The 21,146-nt window shown below is 44.3% G+C and overlaps 1 protein-coding gene across 2 annotated transcripts in view; it reads right to left on the minus strand.

Annotated features, from left to right (window-relative positions):
• Positions 1-21,146, minus strand: part of LOC130295471 (tachylectin-2-like) — a 65,382-nt gene that overhangs the window by 12,862 nt on the left and 31,374 nt on the right. Inside the window, exon 1 of one of the 2 annotated variants that reach the window (XM_056546367.1) lies at positions 10,703-11,036. The exons of the other annotated variant lie outside the window; for it this stretch is intronic. The gene's annotated coding sequence lies outside the window, so the exon portion shown is untranslated. Of the gene's footprint in view, positions 1-10,702; positions 11,037-21,146 lie in introns of those variants that run through there. 2 annotated transcript variants of the gene reach the window in all.

Consider the following 21,146-nt stretch of genomic DNA (forward strand, 5'->3'; position numbering starts at 1 on the left):
GAGAAATACTAGCACAGGCTTCCAGTATCCGTAGTTTCAGGTGCTGCCAAATGGGCAAATCAAAAATGTGAACAGGACCCTCAGTTTACGCAGAAGATTTTGTTCAGTGATGAGGAAACTTTTATGTGAATGGTGAAGTTAAACAAAACCACCGCTATTGGTCTGACACTAACCCACATTGGATAGATCCCTTCAAGACTGTTAGAACAAACATTGATGGTCTGGTGTGGTATATGGGGTACAAAGATAGTGGGGCCATTCTTCATCAATGGAAGCCTCAAGGCCACTGGATATGTGAAATTGCTCCATGATGATGTTTCCCTCTTTATGCACTGAAGCTGCACGTTCCCTGAGTTTATACAGCAAGATGGTGACCACCACATTATGGGTGTCAGATCCGAGCATTCCTAGATGAACAGTTTCCTGGACAGTGGATTGGTTGTCGTGGGCCAGTTGAATGGCCCCCAATGTCTCCCGATCTGACCCCCTTAGACTTTTATCTTTGGGGTCATCTGAAGGCAATTGTCTATGCTGTGAAGATACTAGATGTGCAGCACCTGAAACTACGGATACTGGAAGCCTGTGCTGGCATTTCTCCTGCGGTGTATATAGTAGTATATAGCAGTGTATACGGATATTGGAAGCCTGGGCTGGCATTTCTCCTGCGGTGTATATAGTAGTATATAGCAGTGTATACGGATACTGGAAGCCTGTGCTAGCATTTCTCCTGCGGTGTATATAGTAGTATATAGCAGTGTATACGGATATTGGAAGCCTGGGCTGGCATTTCTCCTGCGGTGTATATAGTAGTATATAGCAGTGTATACGGATACTGGAAGCCTGTGCTAGCATTTCTCCTGCGGTGTATATAGTAGTATATAGCAGTGTATACGGATACTGGAAGCCTGTGCTAGCATTTCTCCTGCGGTGTATATAGTAGTATATAGCAGTGTATACGGATACTGGAAGCCTGTGCTGGCATTTCTCCTGCAGTGTATATAGTAGTATATAGCAGTGTATACGGATACTGGAAGCCTGTGCTGGCATTTCTCCTGCGGTGTATATAGTAGTATATAGCAGTGTATACGGATACTGGAAGCCTGTGCTAGCATTTCTCCTGCGGTGTATATAGCAGTATATAGCAGTGTATACGGATACTGGAAGCCTGTGCTAGCATTTCTCCTGCGGTGTATATAGCAGTATATAGAGAAGAGGGTTGCATTGACAATCAAACACAATGGGCAGCACATTGAACACATTTTATAAGTGGTCAGAAACTTGTAAATAACTCATGAAAGAATAAAGTTACATTAAAACAAAGCACATCACTGTTTTTCTTGTGAAATTCCTAATAAGTTTGATGTGTCACATGACCCTCTTCCTATTGAAAAGACAAAAGTTGGATTCAAAATGGCCGACTTCAAAATGGCCGCCATGGTCACCACCCATCTTGAAGTTTCCCCCTCACATATACTAATGTGCCACAAACAGGAAGTTATCACCAACCATTCCCATTTTATTAAGGTGTATCCATATAAATGGCGCACCCTGTATAAGAAAATAGATCTGAACAAAGACACAAAACACGTTGCCTAACCAAAGGCCAATCCAGACCGATAGATCTATATGTGTTCCTGAGTACAGTAGCTGCATTCTGACTATAGAGACAGTTCAAGAGCCTGATGCAGTGAGTGATGGCTGCCATCAGCAGCAGCTGGCTCTCACCCTCAATAATCACACCAGTGTCGGTCATTTTATCCCACAAGTGAACCCAAACAAAAAGCACACTAGAATTGCTGATTTTGTCGTCATTACCAAAAATATGTACGGATAGGATAACATGTAACAAAAAGGGTTAATCCCACAGAGGAGCTCATTTTGACGAGGATAGAGAATAGAGATAGATAGCTGCTTACTGTCTGGCCCCAAAGGAGCACAGCATCGCCCCTTATAGGAGGAGTTCTCCAGGAATAGTAATGTACAGCCATGAAAAATATGCCCCACACCTGTCCTCTGGTTGTGTGTGGTATTACAACTTGGCTCCATTCACTTTAATGGAACTGAGCTGCAATACCACAAACACAACTCAAGGAATGGTTTGGTGCTTTGTTTTGGGGAAGTTCGCATCGGATTTCAGGCAGGAGAAGACGAAAAATACATTTTGGGATAGATATATTAGTCTGATCTATACAGCTCTGAGTCAGTTTCTCTCCAAGTAGTAATATAAAAGTATACACATTGGTTATAGATGGGAATCGTATGTAGAATAAACTTAGTTTTACAATATAATAAAACATTATTTCCCCACAAAATAGCTCAACTGCATTTTCACATTTTTCCCACAATTAATGATTTATGGCTTCGTAATAAGTTATATGGTTTATAAAAAATAAAAAATTAGGGAGGGGGGAGGGGTTGGGTAAAAAGGTCACCATCAGGGAGAGGGCAAAATTTATAGCAGCCAAGTTACAGGTTACTTGCCACCAGGTTCTCATAACAGCACCCTCTGCTGGTCAGCTGTGGAGAAAAATATATATATATATTTATTTATCATTTTGTATTTCCGGACAATAAAAAAAAAAAAATGAATATTTATAGATTTGACACATTCCCTTAAAACCACTTATAAGCAACACTATGCATCATGTAGAAAATACACAGGTGATCCCCGGCTCTGGGGTTGGATGGCACAATAATCCCCAGCGGCCAAGTATGGCGCCGCTGACCACAACCAGCTTCATGTTCTTCTCAGGCAGTAAAAGCCATCCAGGCCATCTGGTCACTGACTACACAGCTGACTAAGCAGAGCTGAGGCGACTGCACCTTGTCCAAACCCCCAACACTACTCACAGCATGGCCACTCCAGGAGAGAGACATGAGCTGGAGCTGTAGGTCCTCTTATAGTCCTCACCTCAGTCCTGCAGGAGATCAGCCACAACCATCCCAAACACCTGGGGACCCAGCAATCCCTACTCCAAGCAGCCAGGGCCTTCCAGCCGCGTTCACACCGACGTTTTGGCTCAGTTTGGCTTCGTTCACATTGGGGGAGATTTATCAAAACTTGTCTAGAGGAAAAGTTGCCCAGTTGCCCATTTTTAACAAGGCTCTGCCAAATGAAAGAAGCGATCTGATTGGTTTCTATGGGCAACTTTTCCTTTGCACGAGTTTTGATAACTCTCCCCCATAGATATGTTTAAGGCTTCGTTCAGATTGCGTTTCAACATAAGTTTAACAGGTCCGTTGGTTAAACTGTAAGGCTATGTTTTCACTTGGGTTTTTTTCTGGCAGTTTTTGGAATACTGCCACTGCAGTTTTTGAGCCAAAGTCAGAAGTGGATCCATAAGGGAGGAAAAGTGTAAGTCCTTCCTTTATATGTCCTATTCCTTTTGAATACACTTCTGGCTTTTGCTCAAAAACTGCAGTGACAGATTTCCAAAAACTGCCAGAAAAAAACCAAGTGGAAACTTAACCTAAGGGTTGGAACACACTAAATTTTGGCCCCCGTTAATTGTATCTGTCAGCATCCTGCCAAAAACGTATACTGTTAACGGGAGCAGCACACCCCATTCATTTCTGCTGCCAAATGGAGTCACCCCTAGTGACCCCGTTCAGGACATATGTGCTATTTTAAGGGGATTAATGACAGAGGCTGTTGAACTTTGAAAATAGCGCACACGTCCCAAAATGACTAGGTGACTCCTTTCGGCCATAGAAGTGAATGGGGTCCGCTGCGCCTGTAAGGCTAGGTTTTCACACAGGTTTTTCCTGGCCTTTTTTGAAAAACTGCCACTGCAGTTTTTGAGCTGAAATCAGAAGTGGATCCATAATTGAGAAGTATAAGTGCTTTCTTTATATTTCCCATATCTTTTGAATACACTTCTGCCTTTGGCTCAAAAACTGCAGTGGCAATTTTCCAAAAACACCAGAAAAAAATCTCAGTGGAATCCCAGCCTAACAGTATATGTCAGGATCCCATTTTCAGTGGGATGCAGAGGGATACGATTAACGGGGGCCAAAACGTAGTGGGGCTTATTTACTAAGAGAGGAGTGTAGGTTTCTTTGTGGGTTTGGATTTCCAACTGGTATTTTCCAAGGTATTTACTAAGGTTTCCCTACATTTTGTTTTTTTTACAATTGTTCTGATCTGTCGGGTTTTCCTCAGCTCAAATCCACCATATTTTCTGTGGAAACCTTAGTAAATTTGTTGGGATTTTTCAAAACTGTCAGGGCCACTCCACGTTTGTTGGAAACACGACCACTTTACCCCGTGGCCACACACCCTTTTCTTGTAAAATGGAGGGTTTGGGTTTTTTTAGTCGCAAATTGTGTCGGACGTGCAACACAATTTGGGTGCAAAACCCGACAAAAAAGAGTCGGGATCACGTTAGTAAAAAAAAAAAAACAAGTGTGTTCCTACCCAGATGGATGCCAAAAGAAGGTAATTTTGGTGAAGGGACGTTTTCTATTATTTCTTATGGAGAATGGATGCATCAGGTTGGAAAAAAAAAAAAAAAAGCACTGCGGCTCCATTCTTCATCCTGTAAAAAAAACAAAACAGATGCGCAACGGAACCTGCAGAGAGGTACATTATAGGAGCAATGCGTCTCTACCTGTAAGGGTCAAAATACACTACGTTTTGGCACCGTTAATTGTATATGTTGACATCCGGCCGAAAACGGGATGTTGTGTATACTGTTAAGGGGCGCAGCGGACCCCATTCACTTCTATGGCCGCAAGTTTTCACTCCATTCGGGACGTGTGCGCTATTTCAAAAGCCCAACAGCCCCTGTCATGAGTCCGCTTAAAATAGCACAAATGTCCTGTCACTAGGGGTGACTCCATTCAGCAGCAGAAGTGAATGGGGCCCAATGCTCCGCTAACAGTATACATCTGCATCCCGTTTTGGGAAGAATGCCAAATCATATGATTAAAGGGGTGCTCCGGCGCTAAGACATCTTATCCCATATCCAAAGGATCAGGGATAAGATGCCTGAATGTGGGGGTCCCGCCGCTGGGTACCCCCATGATCTTGCATGCAGCACCCTGTTACAATCAGTCCCCGAAGCATGTTCGCTCCGGGTCTGATTACTGGCGATCACGGGGCCGGAGCATTGTGATGTCACAGCCCCGCCCCTGTGGGACATCACGCTCCGCCCCCTCAATGCAAGCCTATGGGAGGGGGCATGACAGCATGGCATTTTTTCAGCGAAAAAACACTGCATCCAGATGTTAGCTGCAAGTCAACAGTACTCTGCAAAATGCCAGATCCACTTGGCGTTTTTCAGTTTGGCATTTTTTTTTTACTTTGGCGTTTTTGCCGGCGGTTTTTATTCTTTTTTGGACTTTAGCGATCCAAAAAAGTGATGGAGATATAATAATAAAAAGATACAGTAGTGATGGAAAAAATTGTATTTAAGGAAATGTATCATTTTTATAATGACATTTTTATTCATTTTTAAACCGGGATCAATTTATGTGGGCGGGCAGGGAACTAAAAATGTAGTGTGTGTGTGTGTTTCACTTTTTTTTAAGTTTTTTAGGTAGTACTACTACTCCCAGCATGGAGCACACTGTTCCATAATGGAAGTAGTAGTACCTGTACTAATTGACAGATCGCCCCGGGTGTCACTTCTGAGACCGCCTGTATAATGTATAGATGCGGGGGGGGGGGGGGGGGGGCGCTCTTCTATGGTCTCCTGTACTGCCGTATATATATACACACTTATTCATATTTCCCGCAGAGAGCTGTGATTGGCCAGATGTTCCAGCCAATCACAACTCTCTGTGGAAAATATGAATAGGTGTGTATATACGTCAGTGCAGGGGACCATAGAAGAGCGGCCGGCCACATCTATACATTATACAGGAGGATCGCAACGGGTGTCAGGAGTGACACTCGCTGTGATCTGTCTATTAATGAAGGTACTGCAGCTCCCAGCATGGAGCAGAGTGTGCAGTTAAGGACAGATCACAGCAAGTGTCACTCCTGACACCTGTTGCGATCCTCCTGATGTGAATGTTGGGATCAGCTGTACCCACAGCTACAGAGTCGGGAGAACAGCTGATGCTGAGCAGTAGATATACATGTATATCTACTTCCCAGCAAGAACTTACAGTGAGCCTGCAATGTTTATACAGTATACACATTGCTGGCTCACTTAACGCCTTGCTGAGCTGTGCGTTATGCCAGCCCGGCAAGGAAAGAGTTAACTTACACTGCTGGACAGTGTAGGTTAACCCTTTGAGCGTTATACAATATATACAGCTATCTATAGATATCTGTATATAGTGTATACAGAAGATGAAGAAGTCCCCTTACCTCCCTTCAGTCCCGGCTGGGTCTGTGTAGCTCTGCCCATAGTGATGACATCATTAGGGGTGGAGCTACAGACGGGAGCCAGGCTGGTAAGTCTAAGGCACTGTTCACATTGTCTGTTTTGTATAATGTGAACAAACCCTTCTGGCAGTGTCTTCCCAGACCGGGAAACTCCAATTGTTGCAAAACTACAACTCCCAGCATGCCCAGACAGCCAAAGGCTGTCTGGGCATGCTGGGAGCTGTAGTTTTGCCCCAATTGGAGGCTCCCTGTTTGGGAAGACATTGCATTATGGGCGCTCTCCCCAGTGGCAGCACCAAAAATGTCCTAACCCATTTTTTGTGTTGTTTTTTTCTTCTCATTTCAGATCCGTGTATACAGAGGATTACTGCGGATTCGATGGATTACAACGGATTATTATTTTTTCTTTTAATAAAATGGTTAACGAGGGCTGTGGGGGAGTGTTTTTTAAAATAAAATAATTTTTCCAATGTGTTGTGTGTTTTTTTTTTATTGGATTTTCAGGCTTAGTAGTGGAAGCCATCTTATTGATGGAATCCATTACTGAGCCGGGGCTTAGCATTAGCCCCAAAAACAGCAAGCGCTAACTCCCAATTATTGCCCCGATACCCACCACCACAGGGGTGCCGGGAAGAGCCGGTACCAACAGGCCCGGAGCATCAAAAATGGCGCTCCTGGGCCTAGTCGGTAACAGGCTGGCGTTATTTAGGCTGGGGAGGGCCAGTAACAATGGTCCTCACCCACCCTGGTAATGTCAGGCTGTTGCTGCTTGGTTGGTATTGTGCTGAGAATGAAAATACAGGGAACCCTATGTGTTTTTATTTATTTATAAAAATAACGTATAGGGTTCCCCGTATTTTTATTTACAGCACAATACCAACCAAGCAGCAACAGCCTGACGTTACCAGGGTGGGCGAGGACCATTGTTATTGGCCCTCCACAGCCTACATAACACCAGTCTGTTACCACCTAGGCCCAGGAGCGGCATTTTTGATGCTCCGGGCCTGTTGGTACTGGCTCTTCCCGGCACTCCTGTGGCGGTGGGTACCGGGGTAATAATTGGGAGTTAGCGCTAGATGTTTTTGGAGCTAATGCTAAGCCCTGGCTTAGTAATGGATTCCGTCAATAAGACGGCTTCCACTACTAAGCCTGAAAATTCAATACAAAAAACACAACACATTGGAAAAATTATTTTATTTTAAAAAACACTCCCCCACAGCCCTCGTTTGCCATTTTATTAAAAGAAAAAAAATCAGTTTATCTGCCGTAATCCATCGAATCCGCCGTAATTCTCTGCATACACGGATCTGAAACGAGAAGAAAAAAAAACACAAAAAATGTGTTAGGAACATTTTTGTGCTCTCCGCTGTCTTCCCAAATAGGGAGCCTCCTATTGGGGCAAAACTACAACTCCCAGCATGCTGGGAGTTGTAGTTTAGCAACAGCTGAGGTCTCCCTCTCACTAGGGGGTGGAGCTACACGGACCCAGCTGGGACAGGGAGCGAGGAAGGTAAGTGGATATTGTGTTCTGTATACACCATATTCATTTATTTATAGATAGCTGTATATTCTGTATACCGCCCAAAGGGGCTAAAGGAGCAGGGAGTCTTGTCAGTCTGGTGACAGGATTCCCGGCTCCTGTATAGTATATACGTGTACACTATGGCCCCCCTGTATACTATAAGGCCGGGGGAGGGGAGTAGTGATGCTGTACATCACTCCTCCTCTCCTTACACTCTGTGGACTGGGCGCTCAGCATCCGACCCACAGAGTGGTACCTGAAGACAGTAAAAAACACTGCCACAGGGGACAAACCTGGCTATTTCCACACACCAGAACAAACACCAGAAAAAATGCCTGAAAATCTGCCAAAACGCAGGAAAAATCTGTGGCAGTTTTCCTGGCAGTTTTTCCTGGCATTTTTGCTGGTGGGAATAAACCTCAGAGGAATCCCAGCCTAATGGTTATATGCCACTATATGTAGGGTAGTAGTATCTAATAGATAGGGTTAAAATGAAGGGTATCTGTCCCTGTAGCTGGCGGCCGGGGGGGGGGGGGGGGGGGTTTGATGCAGCAAGGGATGGTAATTTCCCGATGTCCTGATCTATATATCCCTGATGTCCTGATCTATATATCCCTGATGTCCTGATCTATATATCCCTGATGTCCTGATCTATATATCCCTGATGTCCTGATCTATATATCCCTGGTGTCCTGATCTATATATCCCTGATGTCCTGATCTATATATCCCTGATGTCCTGATCTATATATCCCTGATGTCCTGATCTATATATCCCTGATGTCCTGATCTATATATCCCTGATGTCCTGATCTATATATCCCTGGTGTCCTGATCTAAATATCAGTGATGCCCTGATCTATATATCCCTGATGTCCTGATCTATATATCCCTGATGTCCTGTTCTATATATCCCTGATGTCCTGATCTATATATCCCTGATGTCCTGATCTATATATCCCTGGTGTCCTGATCTATATATCCCTGATGTCCTGATCTATATATCCCTGATGTCCTGATCTATATATCCCTGATGTCCTGATCTATATATCCCTGATGTCCTGATCTATATATCCCTGATGTCCTGATCTATATATCCCTGATGTCCTGATCTATATATCCCTGATGTCCTGATCTATATATCCCTGATGTCCTGATCTATATATCCCTGATGTCCTGTTCTATATATCCCTGATGTCCTGTTCTATATATCCCTGATGTCCTGATCTATATATCCCTGATGTCCTGATCTATATATCCCTGGTGTCCTGATCTATATATCAGTGATGTCCTGATCTATATATCCCTGATGTCCTGTTCTATATATCCCTGATGTCCTGTTCTATATATCCCTGATGTCCTGAGTAACATATTAGTTCAGTTTATTTAAATATATATTTATACATAATTTGTATTGTGGTGTGTGCAATAAGAAGAAGAGATGCCAGGTCAGTGAGAACGGGGATTTAACCCTCCCTGGAGATGTGTACAGGGTTAACGATGAGAGGGCATGTAGTAGCTACATAGAGTCAGTAGGTGGCAGTGTTGTAGAAAAATATACAGACTCTGTCTAGCTCCTACATGCCCTCCCAATTGCTAATGTAACTCAATGTTCTAATTGCCTGTCAATCATCGTTAAAGGGGTACTCTGGTGAAAAACTTTTTTTTTATTATTTTTTTATTAAATCAACTGGTGCCAGAAAGTTAAACAGATTTGTAAATTACTTCTATTAAAAAATCTTAATCCTTCCTGTACTTAATAGCTGCTGAATACTACAGCGGAAATTCTTTTCTTTTTGAAACACAGAGCTCTCTGCTGACATCATGAGCACAATGCTCTCTGCTGACATCTCTGTCCATTTTAGGAACTGTCCAGAACAGCATATATTTGCTATGGGGATTTCCTTTTAGTCTGGACAGTTCCTAAAATGGACAGAGATGTCAGCAGAGAGCACTGTGCTCGTGATGTCAGCAGACAGCTCTGTGTTTCAAAAAGAAAAGAATTTCCGCTGTAGTATTCAGCAGCTAATAAGTACAGGTAGGATTAAGATTTTTTTAATAGAAGTAATTTACAAATCTGTTTAACTTTCTGGCACCAGTTGATTTAAAAAAAAAAAGAAAAAAGTTTTTCACCAGAGTACCCCTTTAACTCTGTACCCAGCTCTCCTGGAGGTTTAAGGCAAAATTTAGTATGTAAATTTGTTTTCCCTTGTGTCTCCGCCCATGTGAGCTAAATAGGACCAGGATTTTTTTATGAAATCAAAACAAAACATAGGGACCTCCCCTCACAATGACTATAAAATACCCTGCTCACATCAAGACAGTGAGTAAATTATAAAGTAAAAAATAAACTATTACGGGAGGGAAGCTTGTGCTGCTGAGGAGACTAAGGGCAAACAAATTAACATACTAAATGTAGTCTTCCCTGGTGTCCCTCAGCAGCACAATGTGGGGATTTAGCAAGAATAATCCCTAGGGAGGGCTCTCCTGCCTTGCAGAATTTAGAATGGTCTTAGCGAAAATAGACAGGAAAGTGTCCACTCTATAGTGCTTTAGGAAGCTTAAAGCTGAGCTCCAGGTTGCAGATTGGAAAATGTGATCCAGAGGGACAGAATTACGTTCTGCCCAAGAGGCAGAAATAGACCTCGTGGAATGTGCTCTAGTGAACTCCGGTGCAGTCAAACCTTTAGAAGTGTAGCACAAATATATGGATTCACAAATCCATCTGGAAATGGATGGTTTACATTCCTTAGCACCTCTCTTTGACCCATGATGTAAGACAAGAAGGTTTTCAGGTTATCTGATGGGTTTAGTTCTTTCTAAATACATTCTTAAACATCTTACCAGGTCTAGGGTAGGAAAGTCCTTTTGAGCAGATCCAGGCTCAGGATAAAACTGTGGAAGAGAATTGACTTGGTTAATGTTTGCATAAGAGGCAACTTTAGGCAGAAAGGATGGGAGAAATCTCAAAAGGACTTTGTCAGGCAGAAAAATGGTATAAGGTTTGACAGAAGCTAAAGCCTGGAGTTCACTAACCCTCTTGGTGGTAGTAACGGCCAACAATAAAACCACTTTAAGAGTGAGGAACCTAAGTTCCACCTCCTCTAAAGTTTCAAAGGGTTGAGCACAAAGTTGTTGCAGGACTAACGCCAGGTCCCATGGAGCAAAAGGATTCACAGATCTGGGACGAATCCTATACCTATTGATGGCCTTGATGAAAGACTTTATCACCGGCTCCTGAGTGAGCCGTCTATGGAGAGATGCTGATAAGGCTGCTAACTGTACCTTGATGGAGTATGGAGATAGTCCTTTGTCAACTCCATCCTGCAAGAATTAAAGTATTAATGGAATAGAGGGAGAAGTTGGGTCAACCTTCTTGGTTGCACACCATCTGGGGAAGATTCTTCTAACTCTGGCGTAAGTCCTGTTAGTAGCCTACAGTCCGAAAACCCTCTGCTTTCAATAAGGACCTATCAACCTCCATGCAGTCAGGCTGAGCATTCTGAGGTTGTGGTAGAGCTGTGTGCCCAGAGACACCAATAAGTGGGGAAGGCTCCAATAAATTCCTTTGTTCAACTGAATGAGCAGAGAGAACAAGGATCTCTTGGGCCAGAATGGAATGATCGTGATCACTGGGGTCTGATCCTGTCTGATCTTCATCAATAACCTGGGTATCATGGAAGTTGGGGGGAAAATGTAAGCCAGATTGAAATTCCAAAGAATTGTCATGGCATCTATCCAAAAAGGTCTGTCCTCTGGATATAGAGAGCAGAATTTGTCGAGTTTGCGATTGGCTCTTGTGGCCATCAGATCTACTTCTGGGAGATCCCAGAGGTCTACAAGTTTAAGGAATACCTCTTGATTCAAAGCCCATTCTCCAGATATCGTCAAGTCTCTGCTCAGGCAGTCTGCAAGGACATTCTGAATCCCCTTTATGTGGACAGCGGATAATCTGAGTATCCATGTTTCTGCCCAAAGAAAGATCTTTGCCATTTCTTGAAGTAGCAGAACAGATCTTGTTCCTCCCTGTTTGTTTATATAATAAACAGCTGACATGTTGTCTGTTCTCACCTTGACAGCTTCTCCCAGAAGAAGGGGGGCAAAATGAAGAAGGGCATAGTATATTGCTCTCAGTTCCTTGATATTGGATGAGAGAAGTTCTTATGGTTTCCATTTCCCAGCCAACTTTCTTCCCAGCAAATGGGCTCCCCAACTGGACCTTTAGGCATCCTTTATCAAGAGTAACCATGGAGGTTCTATAAGCGACATCCCATCCTGGGGAACAGCTCACCAATTCAGGGATCTGCGAACAGCGGGAGAGAGTTTGAGAAGGGAGTCTAGAGAGGAAATCTTTTTGTCCCAAGCGTGAAGAATTTCTGCGTGTAGTGGCTTCATGTTCCAGAGTGCCCACGGGACAGCTTCTGAGGAGGACAGAAGACCTAAGAATCTCATGAGAGTCTTCAGAGATACTTTGCGAGGAACCCAAAGTAATTTATATCCCTTAGATATCCTGTCTTTCCTCGCTGGAGAGAGATAGATCCTCATATTGTGGGAGTCTAGACAGAATCCCAGGAAGGTTACTCTGATCGGGGTTAGATGAGACTTTTGTAGATTTATTACCCATCCTAGCCTGTGGAGTAAATCCAGAGTCAGGCTGGTGTGGAGGTGGAGTTCTTCCTGTGTCCTGGCTAATATAAGCCAGTTGTCTAGATAGGGGATTATCCTGATACCGTGAAGTCTGAGGACCGCCATCATAGAAGAGACCACCTTTGTAAAGACAAACGGGGCTGTTGTGATCCCAAAGGGAAGAACACGAAATTGGAGATGGTGAAGAACTCCCCTGATGAAAGCTGCAATCCGCAGGAATTTTCTGTGATTCTGACAGATGGGTATATGGAAGTAAGCGTCTTTGAGGTCTAATGACGCCATGTCATCGTCCCTCTGTAGGATAGCTTCTTTACAACGAATCTGTTTAGATATCTGAGATCTGTAATGAGACTCCATTTTCCTCCTGGCTTGGGTACAAGAAACACAGGAGAATACACACCCTTGCCCTTTTCGGCTAGGGGAACAGGTTCTACTGCCACATTTGTGATAAGCTCTTGAATTGACTCCTCCATTTTAGAGTGGGGGGTGTTAGGAACCTCTCTGGAGGGTGAGATATGAGAGGAAGAAAATAACCACTCGCTACAATGTTTAGAACCGAAACATCTTTTATTAAGTCTTGCCAGGCCGGGTGAAAATAATGGAGACTGCCGCCTACTGGCATGCTGTCTGAGTCAGAATTCTGACTTCTTTGAATTTCTAGCTCTGGAGGAACCTCTTCTTGTTGAACCAGATCCTCTGCCATGTCCAGGATTTTTGTTCTGTCTAGATCTCTGTGGAGAACGGTCACGTCTTGACTGGCTGTAACATCCATGAAAGGATCTGTCGGATAAAGGAAGATTCTACCCTTTTTTATCGGAGAGCTCCTCCATAATAGTATCCAATTCAGGACCAAATCATTTGCCAGGATTTAATTCCAAATTACACAATATATACTCAGGGCCGGTTTTAGGCATTCGCGTGGCCCTATGCAAAATCAAAAGTGGGGCCCCAAAAGTCGTAATACTGCACTAACCAGATTTGAACATTTTTGGTCACTTCAAATACTATAAAAAAAATATCTAAAAAGCAATTGAAAAGTCCCATCAAAACAAAAATGGTACCGATAAAAACTACAAATAACAGCGCAAAAATGACCCTCACATCCCCATATACAGAAAGATAAAAGAGTTATAGGGATCAAAATAGTACAATTTTATATTTTTGTATAGTCCCCCCACATTAGGTAGGCAGTATGATCCCCCACATTAGGCAGACAGTATAGTACCCCCCATATTAGGTAAAGAGTATAGCTCCCCCACATTAGGTTGGCAGTATAGTTCCCGACATTAGGTGCAGTATAGCTCCCAACATTAGGTGCAGTATAGCTCCCAACATTAGGTGCAGTATAGCTCCCAACATTAGGTGCAGTATAGCTCCCAACATTAGGTGCAGTATAGTTCCCCCACATTAGGTGCAGTATAGTTCCCCCACATTAGGTACAGTATAGTTCCCCAACATTAGGTGCAGTATAGTTCCCCACATTAGGTGCAGTATAGTTCCCCACATTAGGTGCAGTATAGCTCCCCACATTAGGTGCAGTATAGTTCCCCACATTAGGTGCAGTATAGTTCCCCACATTAGGTGCAGTATAGTTCCCCACATTAGGTGCAGTATAGTTCCCCACATTAGGTGCAGTATAGTTCCCCACATTAGGTGCAGTATAGCTCCCCACATTAGGTGCAGTATAGTTCCCCCACATTAGGTAGGCAGTATGATCCCCCACATTAGGTAGACAGTATAGTACCCCCCAAATTAGGTAAAGAGTATAGCTCCCCCACATTAGGTTGGCAGTATAGTTCCCCCACATTAGATAGGCAGTATAGTTCCCTGACATTAGGTGCAATATAGCTCCCAACATTAGGTGCAGTATAGTTCCCCACATTGGGTGCAGTATAGTCCCCCACATTAGGTGCTGTATAGTCCCCCACATTAGGTGCAGAATAGTTCCCCACATTAGGTGCAGTATAGTTCCCCACATTAGGTGCAGTATAGTTCCCCACATTAGGTGCAGTATAGTTCCCCACATTAGGTGCAGTATACAGTAGTCCCCCACATTAGGTGCAGTATAGTTCCCCACATTAGGGGCAGTATAGTTCTCCACGTTAGGGGCAGTATAGTTCCCCCACATTAGGGGCAGTATAGTTCCCCCACATTAGGGGCAGTATACAGTAGCCCCCCCCCCCCCCATTTGGTGCAGTATACAGTAGTTCCCCCCCATTAGGTGCAGTATAAAGTAGTCTCCCTCCCCCAATTAGGTGCAGTATACAGTAGTTCCCCCCCCCCCCCCATTAGGTGCAGTATACAGTAGTCCCCCCACATTAGGTGCAGTATACAGTAGTCCCCCCACATTAGGTGCAGTATACAGTAGTCCCCTACATTAGGTGCAGTATACAGTAGTCCTCCCCACATTAGGTGCAGTATACAGTAGTCCCCCCCCACATTAGGTGCAGTATACAGTAGTCCCCCCACATTAGGTGCAGTATACAGTAGTCCCCCACATTAGGTGCAGTATACAGTAGTCCCCCACATTAGGTGCAGTATACAGTAGTCCCCCACATTAGGTGCAGTATACAGTAGTCCCCCACATTAGGTGCAGTATACAGTAGTCCCCCACATTAGGTGCAGTATACAGTAGTCCCCCCACATTAGGTGCAGTATACAGTAGTCCTCCCCACATTAGGTGCAGTATACAGTAGTCCCCCCACATTAGGTGCAGTATACAGTAGTCCCCCCACATTAGGTGCAGTATACAGTAGTCCCCCACATTAGATGCAGTATACAGTAGTCCCCCCACATTAGGTGCAGTATAAAGTAGTTCCCCACATTAGGTGCAGTATACAGTAGTCCCCCCACATCAGGTGCAGTATACAGTAGTCCCCCCACATTAGGTGCAGTATACAGTAGTCCCCCACATTAGGGGCAGTATACAGTAGTCCCCCACATTAGGTACAGTATACAGTAGTCCCCCACATTAGGTGCAGTATACAGTAGTCCCCCACATTAGGTGCAGTATACAGTAGTGCCCCCACATTAGGTGCAGTATAAAGTAGTTCCCCACATTAGGTGCAGTATACAGTAGTCCCCCCACATTAGGTGCAGTATAAAGTAGTTCCCCACATTAGGTGCAGTATACAGTAGTCCCCTACATTAGGTGCAGTATTTTCCCCCACAGACATACAGCCTTCAGCCATATACAGTGTATGGCTGGAGGCTGTATGCCCGTTTACTGCCCCACTTCAGTGTTCCGACCACCGCTCAATCTACCGCTGGTCACTTACCATACCCGCGTGTCCTCCTCACTGCTCCGCTGTACTATTGCTATGGTCGCTTGCATGGGACGTCAGTGACGTCCCTGCGTGTGCTTCCTCCCAGTTTTTAAAGTTAACGCTGGGCCGCTATGAGGTAAACGGGGCATCCTTATGTCCTTAAAAGATTTTTCGGGACACAGGGATGTCCCGAATGTGACGGGGGGCCCCCTGCGGGCACAGGGCCTGGAGCTGGTCACTGTTTTAAAGTGGCCGTGGCCGGGCTGCTAATCTTTAACAAACAGCCAACTTTAAAACAGTTGCCCCCCCCCCCCCTTACTGAGCAGCCGGCAGGGGGCCCCCTGGGGGATGGGGGCCCCAGGCAATTGCCTGGTTTGCCCCACCCTAACACCGGCCCTGTATATACTTAGAGTGGCTATCTCCAGGCCAGGGTCTTAGCCAGAGGGCCCTTCTAGCAGCAGAAGACAGAGACATGTTGCGGACCGACAACTTCTCCTGTTGACAGTTTGCATCATACAGGTTATCCATCTCCAAGTTGATGTACTTATAGGATCTGAGTATGTCTTCTCTACCTGAATCTATGTCACCTTGGACTTTAGAAAGCCAAGATTTCATAGCCCTGATTACCTCAAAGGAGGCACTTCCGACAGCGCACTGACCGGAGGCTGCAGTATAGGACCATCTCAGGGTTACTTCCATGCGTCGATCCATAAGATCATTCAGACTTGATACGTCGTCAGAAGGAATGATGGTTCTTTTGGAGAGTTTTGCAATAGCAAAATCTACCTTAGGAGGGTAAACCCACTCCATGGATTTAGACTGATCCAGTGGGTAAAGGGTCTTGAATCGCCTGTTGAGAACTGGTGCCTTTTCCGGATTGACCCACTTGAATTTCATGAGATCCAAGACCGTATCATTCACAGAAAAGACCCGAGGTCCTTTAGATGTGGAAGGAGCCTCCCCCTTGTCTGCAGGCAAACTTTCTGTCTGAACATCCTTGATGAATCTAGGAAATTTTTCAGCAGGAAAATACATCATTCCCTGCATTTCAGGGATAATCTAGTTCCATTTACAATCCTGAATTCTTCATCAGAATGAATAATGTTACACTATGCACTCCGGCCTCACACGCTGGCCGTGAGCGCATGGTCCCCTTACCTTTTGCTGCCGACGGGGCTGGAATTCGCATCGCGGCACGCGCCCGCATGCAAGCCCCAGTCCGTCACTCTCCGCGTGTTTTTCCTCCCTCTGCCTCCACCTCTCTGCTCCGGCGCACGTGTCCCCGTTCCGTAGGACGTGCGCGCCCCGGAGCTTTAAGATTTAAAGGGCTCAGTACGCTCATTAGTTTAACCACTTGTGGCTTGTTTATAAATTCCTCCACCCTCCTCAGTTCTCTGCCGGATCTTTGTTGCCTTGTGCCCTAGAGAAAGTGTTCCATTGTATTGCCTTGCCGTGTACCAGATCTCCAGCTCTTGTGACTTGACCTTGCTCCTCAGCTGCTTGACTACTGAACTCCTGCTATGTTCTGACTACGCTACTGTGCCACCTGCCCTGACCTACTGCTATCCAGACTACGAGTTGCCTTATCCCTCCTCTGCCTCGCATCTCCTCAGCCGCCTGTGTGGTCGAGCCGTGCCAGGGGTAGCGACCTGGGTGTCGCCTGCAGCTGCAAGACCATCCTGCTTTGCGGCGGGCTCTGGTGAAGACCAGCGGCACCTTAGACTCCGCTCCCTGGTACAGTCCGAGTCATCTGCCACACAGGTCCAGCGGATCCACTTACACCGGAGTTCCTGTCTTCAGAAATGTGAGTGTTACACATAATAGTGGGAGTCTCGCCCCATCTAGGCCTCTTGCTTGCAGGAGGGGCTACAGCTAGGGAGTCCTTTAACTCCTTAATAAATCCAAAGATGAACTCTTTAACCCAGACAAACATGAACTCCCATCAATTCACTGGTTGAACTTGATGGACGTATGTCTTTTTTCAACCATACTAACTATGTAACTATGTCCTGCATGGATGGTTCCTGGTTGGGTGGTAGCCGGGGACAACAAGAAGAGCAAATAGGGTAATATGATGTGTCAGATAATGGAACTTTACAGGATGTGCATTCCAGATGACTGCATTTATGGGTAGACTTCCCATTAGACTCTCTACGTCAACCTGACCCTCCAGATTCCATAGAGGACATCTAAGATAAATATATATATATATATATATATATATAAAATCAATTACCAAGCATGAAAGTAAGAATAAGGAAACACTTGAAGAAAGGACCTACAATCATAGAGATGATAAGCTCTCAAAGCAAAGAAGTAGTATGCTGAAGGCAAGTGACAGAATACCACTCAGCAGTATAGGCTCCAAGAGAATGAGCCAAAGCCAAGGGGGGTTTTAAATAGACGCCAAAATTTGTGCCAAGATTTAGGCCCTGCCCACTTCACGGACCTAATATATGGATTATTAATGCAAACAAAAAACCCTAAGGAAAGAAGCAGAGTTAAGATAAGAACTAAAGATTAAACTCCTTCATGCAGGATAAAGATAAAAACGTCCTGCAAAGCCCCCAATACACACCGCTGCGGCCGCAGAGAGAGAAAAACTTCCGGTGTCTTCACCGGAAGTGACGCTGCCAAGGTTCTCTGCGCTCGCGTCTAGGCTCTGGCAAGATGGCGCATCGCCGGAAGTGATGCACAGGCCTCCAAGCTCCAGTCCGCGGCTTCCTGACTTTGGAATAATGGCGGCTCACACCGGAGGTCCGTGCAGAAAGATCTTAAAGAAAAAAGAAGACAAATAAGGTAAAACTGTGGAAAGGGGAGCTCAGGAGCGTCCATGCTCACATCAGGAAAGAAAAAACTCACTGTCTTGATGTGAGCAGGGTATTTTATAGTCATTGTGAGGGGAGGTCCCTATGTCTTGTTTTGATTTAATTAAAAAATCCCGGTCCTATTTATCTCACAGGGGCGGAGACACCCCACATTGTGCTGCTGAGGGACGCCAGGGAAATCTCTGTTCTCATTGGCCCAGAATCTCTCCCACTTGCTGCACACATCACAATACAAACTATATATAAATCTAAATTGAAATAAAGTTAAAATTAAAATGAAGGTACAAAGAAAATCTTAGTAAACATCCCCTGCTGATTCACATCCATACTCTTGTTACCCTATATATTCATGTCACCACAAATGCCAATGCATATACCATGGATCAGATACAGTGGGGATCAAAAGTTTGGGCATCCCAGGTAAAAATTTGTATTAATGTGCATAAAGAAACCAAGGAAAGATGGAAAAATCTCCAAAAGGCATCAAATTACAGATTAGACATTCTTATAATATGTCAACAAAAGTTAGATTTTATTTCCATCATTTACACTTTCAAAATAACAGAAAACAAAAAAATGGCATCTGCAAAAGTTTGGGCACCCTGCAGAGTTAATATCTTCTGATGACTCTTCCATGAAAACCATATTTGTACAAGTATCTCTTTATAGTGGAATAGTGTACCACAACTCCAGTGTCTGCCAGATCTTTCCGGAGGGATTGTGCAGTCAAACGTGGGTTTTGAATAGTTTTTCTCACAATCCTGCGAGCTGTTCTGTTTGATATTTTTCTTGGTCTTCCAGATCTTGCTTTAACTTCCACTGTTCCTGATGACTGCCATTTCTTAATTACATTCCGAACAGAGGATATTGACATCTGAAAACGTTTTGCTATCTTCTTATAGCCTTCTCCAGCTTTGTGAGCGTCAACTATTTTCAGTTTCAGATTTCTAGACAACTGCTTAGAAGAACCCATGGTGCTGATTTTTGGGGCAAGGTCAGACGAGTCTGGGCATTTAAAACCTTTGAGATTGACATCACCTGGTCTTCCCAGATGATGATGATTGAGAACAATCCATGACACCGGCAGGTCTCAGCTTTGCAAAGGGGTCAGTGCATGCTATAAATTCTGCAGGGTGCCCAAACTTTTGCAGACCCCAATTTTTTGTTTTCTGTTATTTTGAAAGTGTAAATGATGGAAATAAAATCTAACTTTTGTTGACATATTATAAGAATGTCTAATCTGTAATTTGATGCCTTTTGGAGATTTTTCCATCTTTCCTTGGCTTCTTTATGCACATTAAAGGGGTAGTCCAGTGGTGAAAAACGTATCCCCTATCCTAAGGAAAGGGGATAAGTTTGAGATCGCGGGGGGTCCGACCGCTGGGGCCCCCTGCGATCTCTCTGTACGGGGGCCAGGCTCTCTGGCCAGATAGCGGGTGTCGACCTCCGCAAGAAGCGGCAGCTGACACGCCCCGTCAATACATCTCTATGGCAGAGCCGGAGATTGCCTTCGGCTCTGCCATAGAGTTGTATTGAGGGGGAGTGTCGGCCGCCGCTTCGTGCGGAGGTCGACACGCCCCCTTCCCGCGGGCTGTCGGGCTCTGTACAGGAGATCGCAGGGGGCCCCAGCGGTCGGACCCCCCGCAATCTCAAACTTATCCCCTATCCTTAGGATAGGGGTTAAGTTGTTCACCAATGGGTTCACCACTGGACTATTCCTTTAATACAAATTTTTACCTGGGGTGCCCAAACTTTTGATCCCCACTGTATGTTATCCTAGATGCTCTTCCTGTGACCACTAAACTAATTATGTTTAGGCTAATTATTACCTATTATTATTATCTATTAATTAGTAAACTATATGTTAGCACCAGCCCGTTCTAAAGGAATGGCCTCTGCATCCCGCCTGCTATAGGGGCATGTATCCCTATATATATATATATGAGTATGCTTAAAATTGTCCTCTTCTGACCCTTATCATTTTCTTATTTTTCCGTATACAGGGCTGAATGAGGGCTCATTTTTTTGCACCCTGATTATCGGTATTTTTGTTTGATGGCACTTTGTGATTGCTTTTTATAATTATTTTATGGTATATGAAGTGACCAAAAAAAAAAAAAAAACTGTATTTTGGTATTTTTGGATTAACGTTTACATCAATGAACATGCGGTTTAATTATTTTTATATTTTAATAGTTTGGACATTAATGTACGTGGCGAGATTACATGTGTCTTAGTTTTTGCAGACATTATTTAATTTGAAAATGGAAAAGGGGCTGATAACTTTTATTAGGGAAGGGCTTAATTGACCTTTATTATACATTATTTTTTTCAACATTTTATTTACTATTTTTGAGTCCCCATAGGGAAATACTACATGTAATCTTGCAGTGGCATACACTGAACAATGCTGTACTATAGCACATATCAGTGATGTCAGCATATATCAAGGCTCCGGGTCACAATGGCGACCCAGAATTTGTCCTAGGTCCCATGGGACCCCCTACACAGAAGGAAGAAAATACACAGAAGGAAGCATTTCAGCAC

Source organism: Hyla sarda, chromosome 1 (genome assembly GCF_029499605.1).
Source record: "Hyla sarda isolate aHylSar1 chromosome 1, aHylSar1.hap1, whole genome shotgun sequence".
Classification (NCBI taxonomy): domain Eukaryota; kingdom Metazoa; phylum Chordata; class Amphibia; order Anura; family Hylidae; genus Hyla; species Hyla sarda.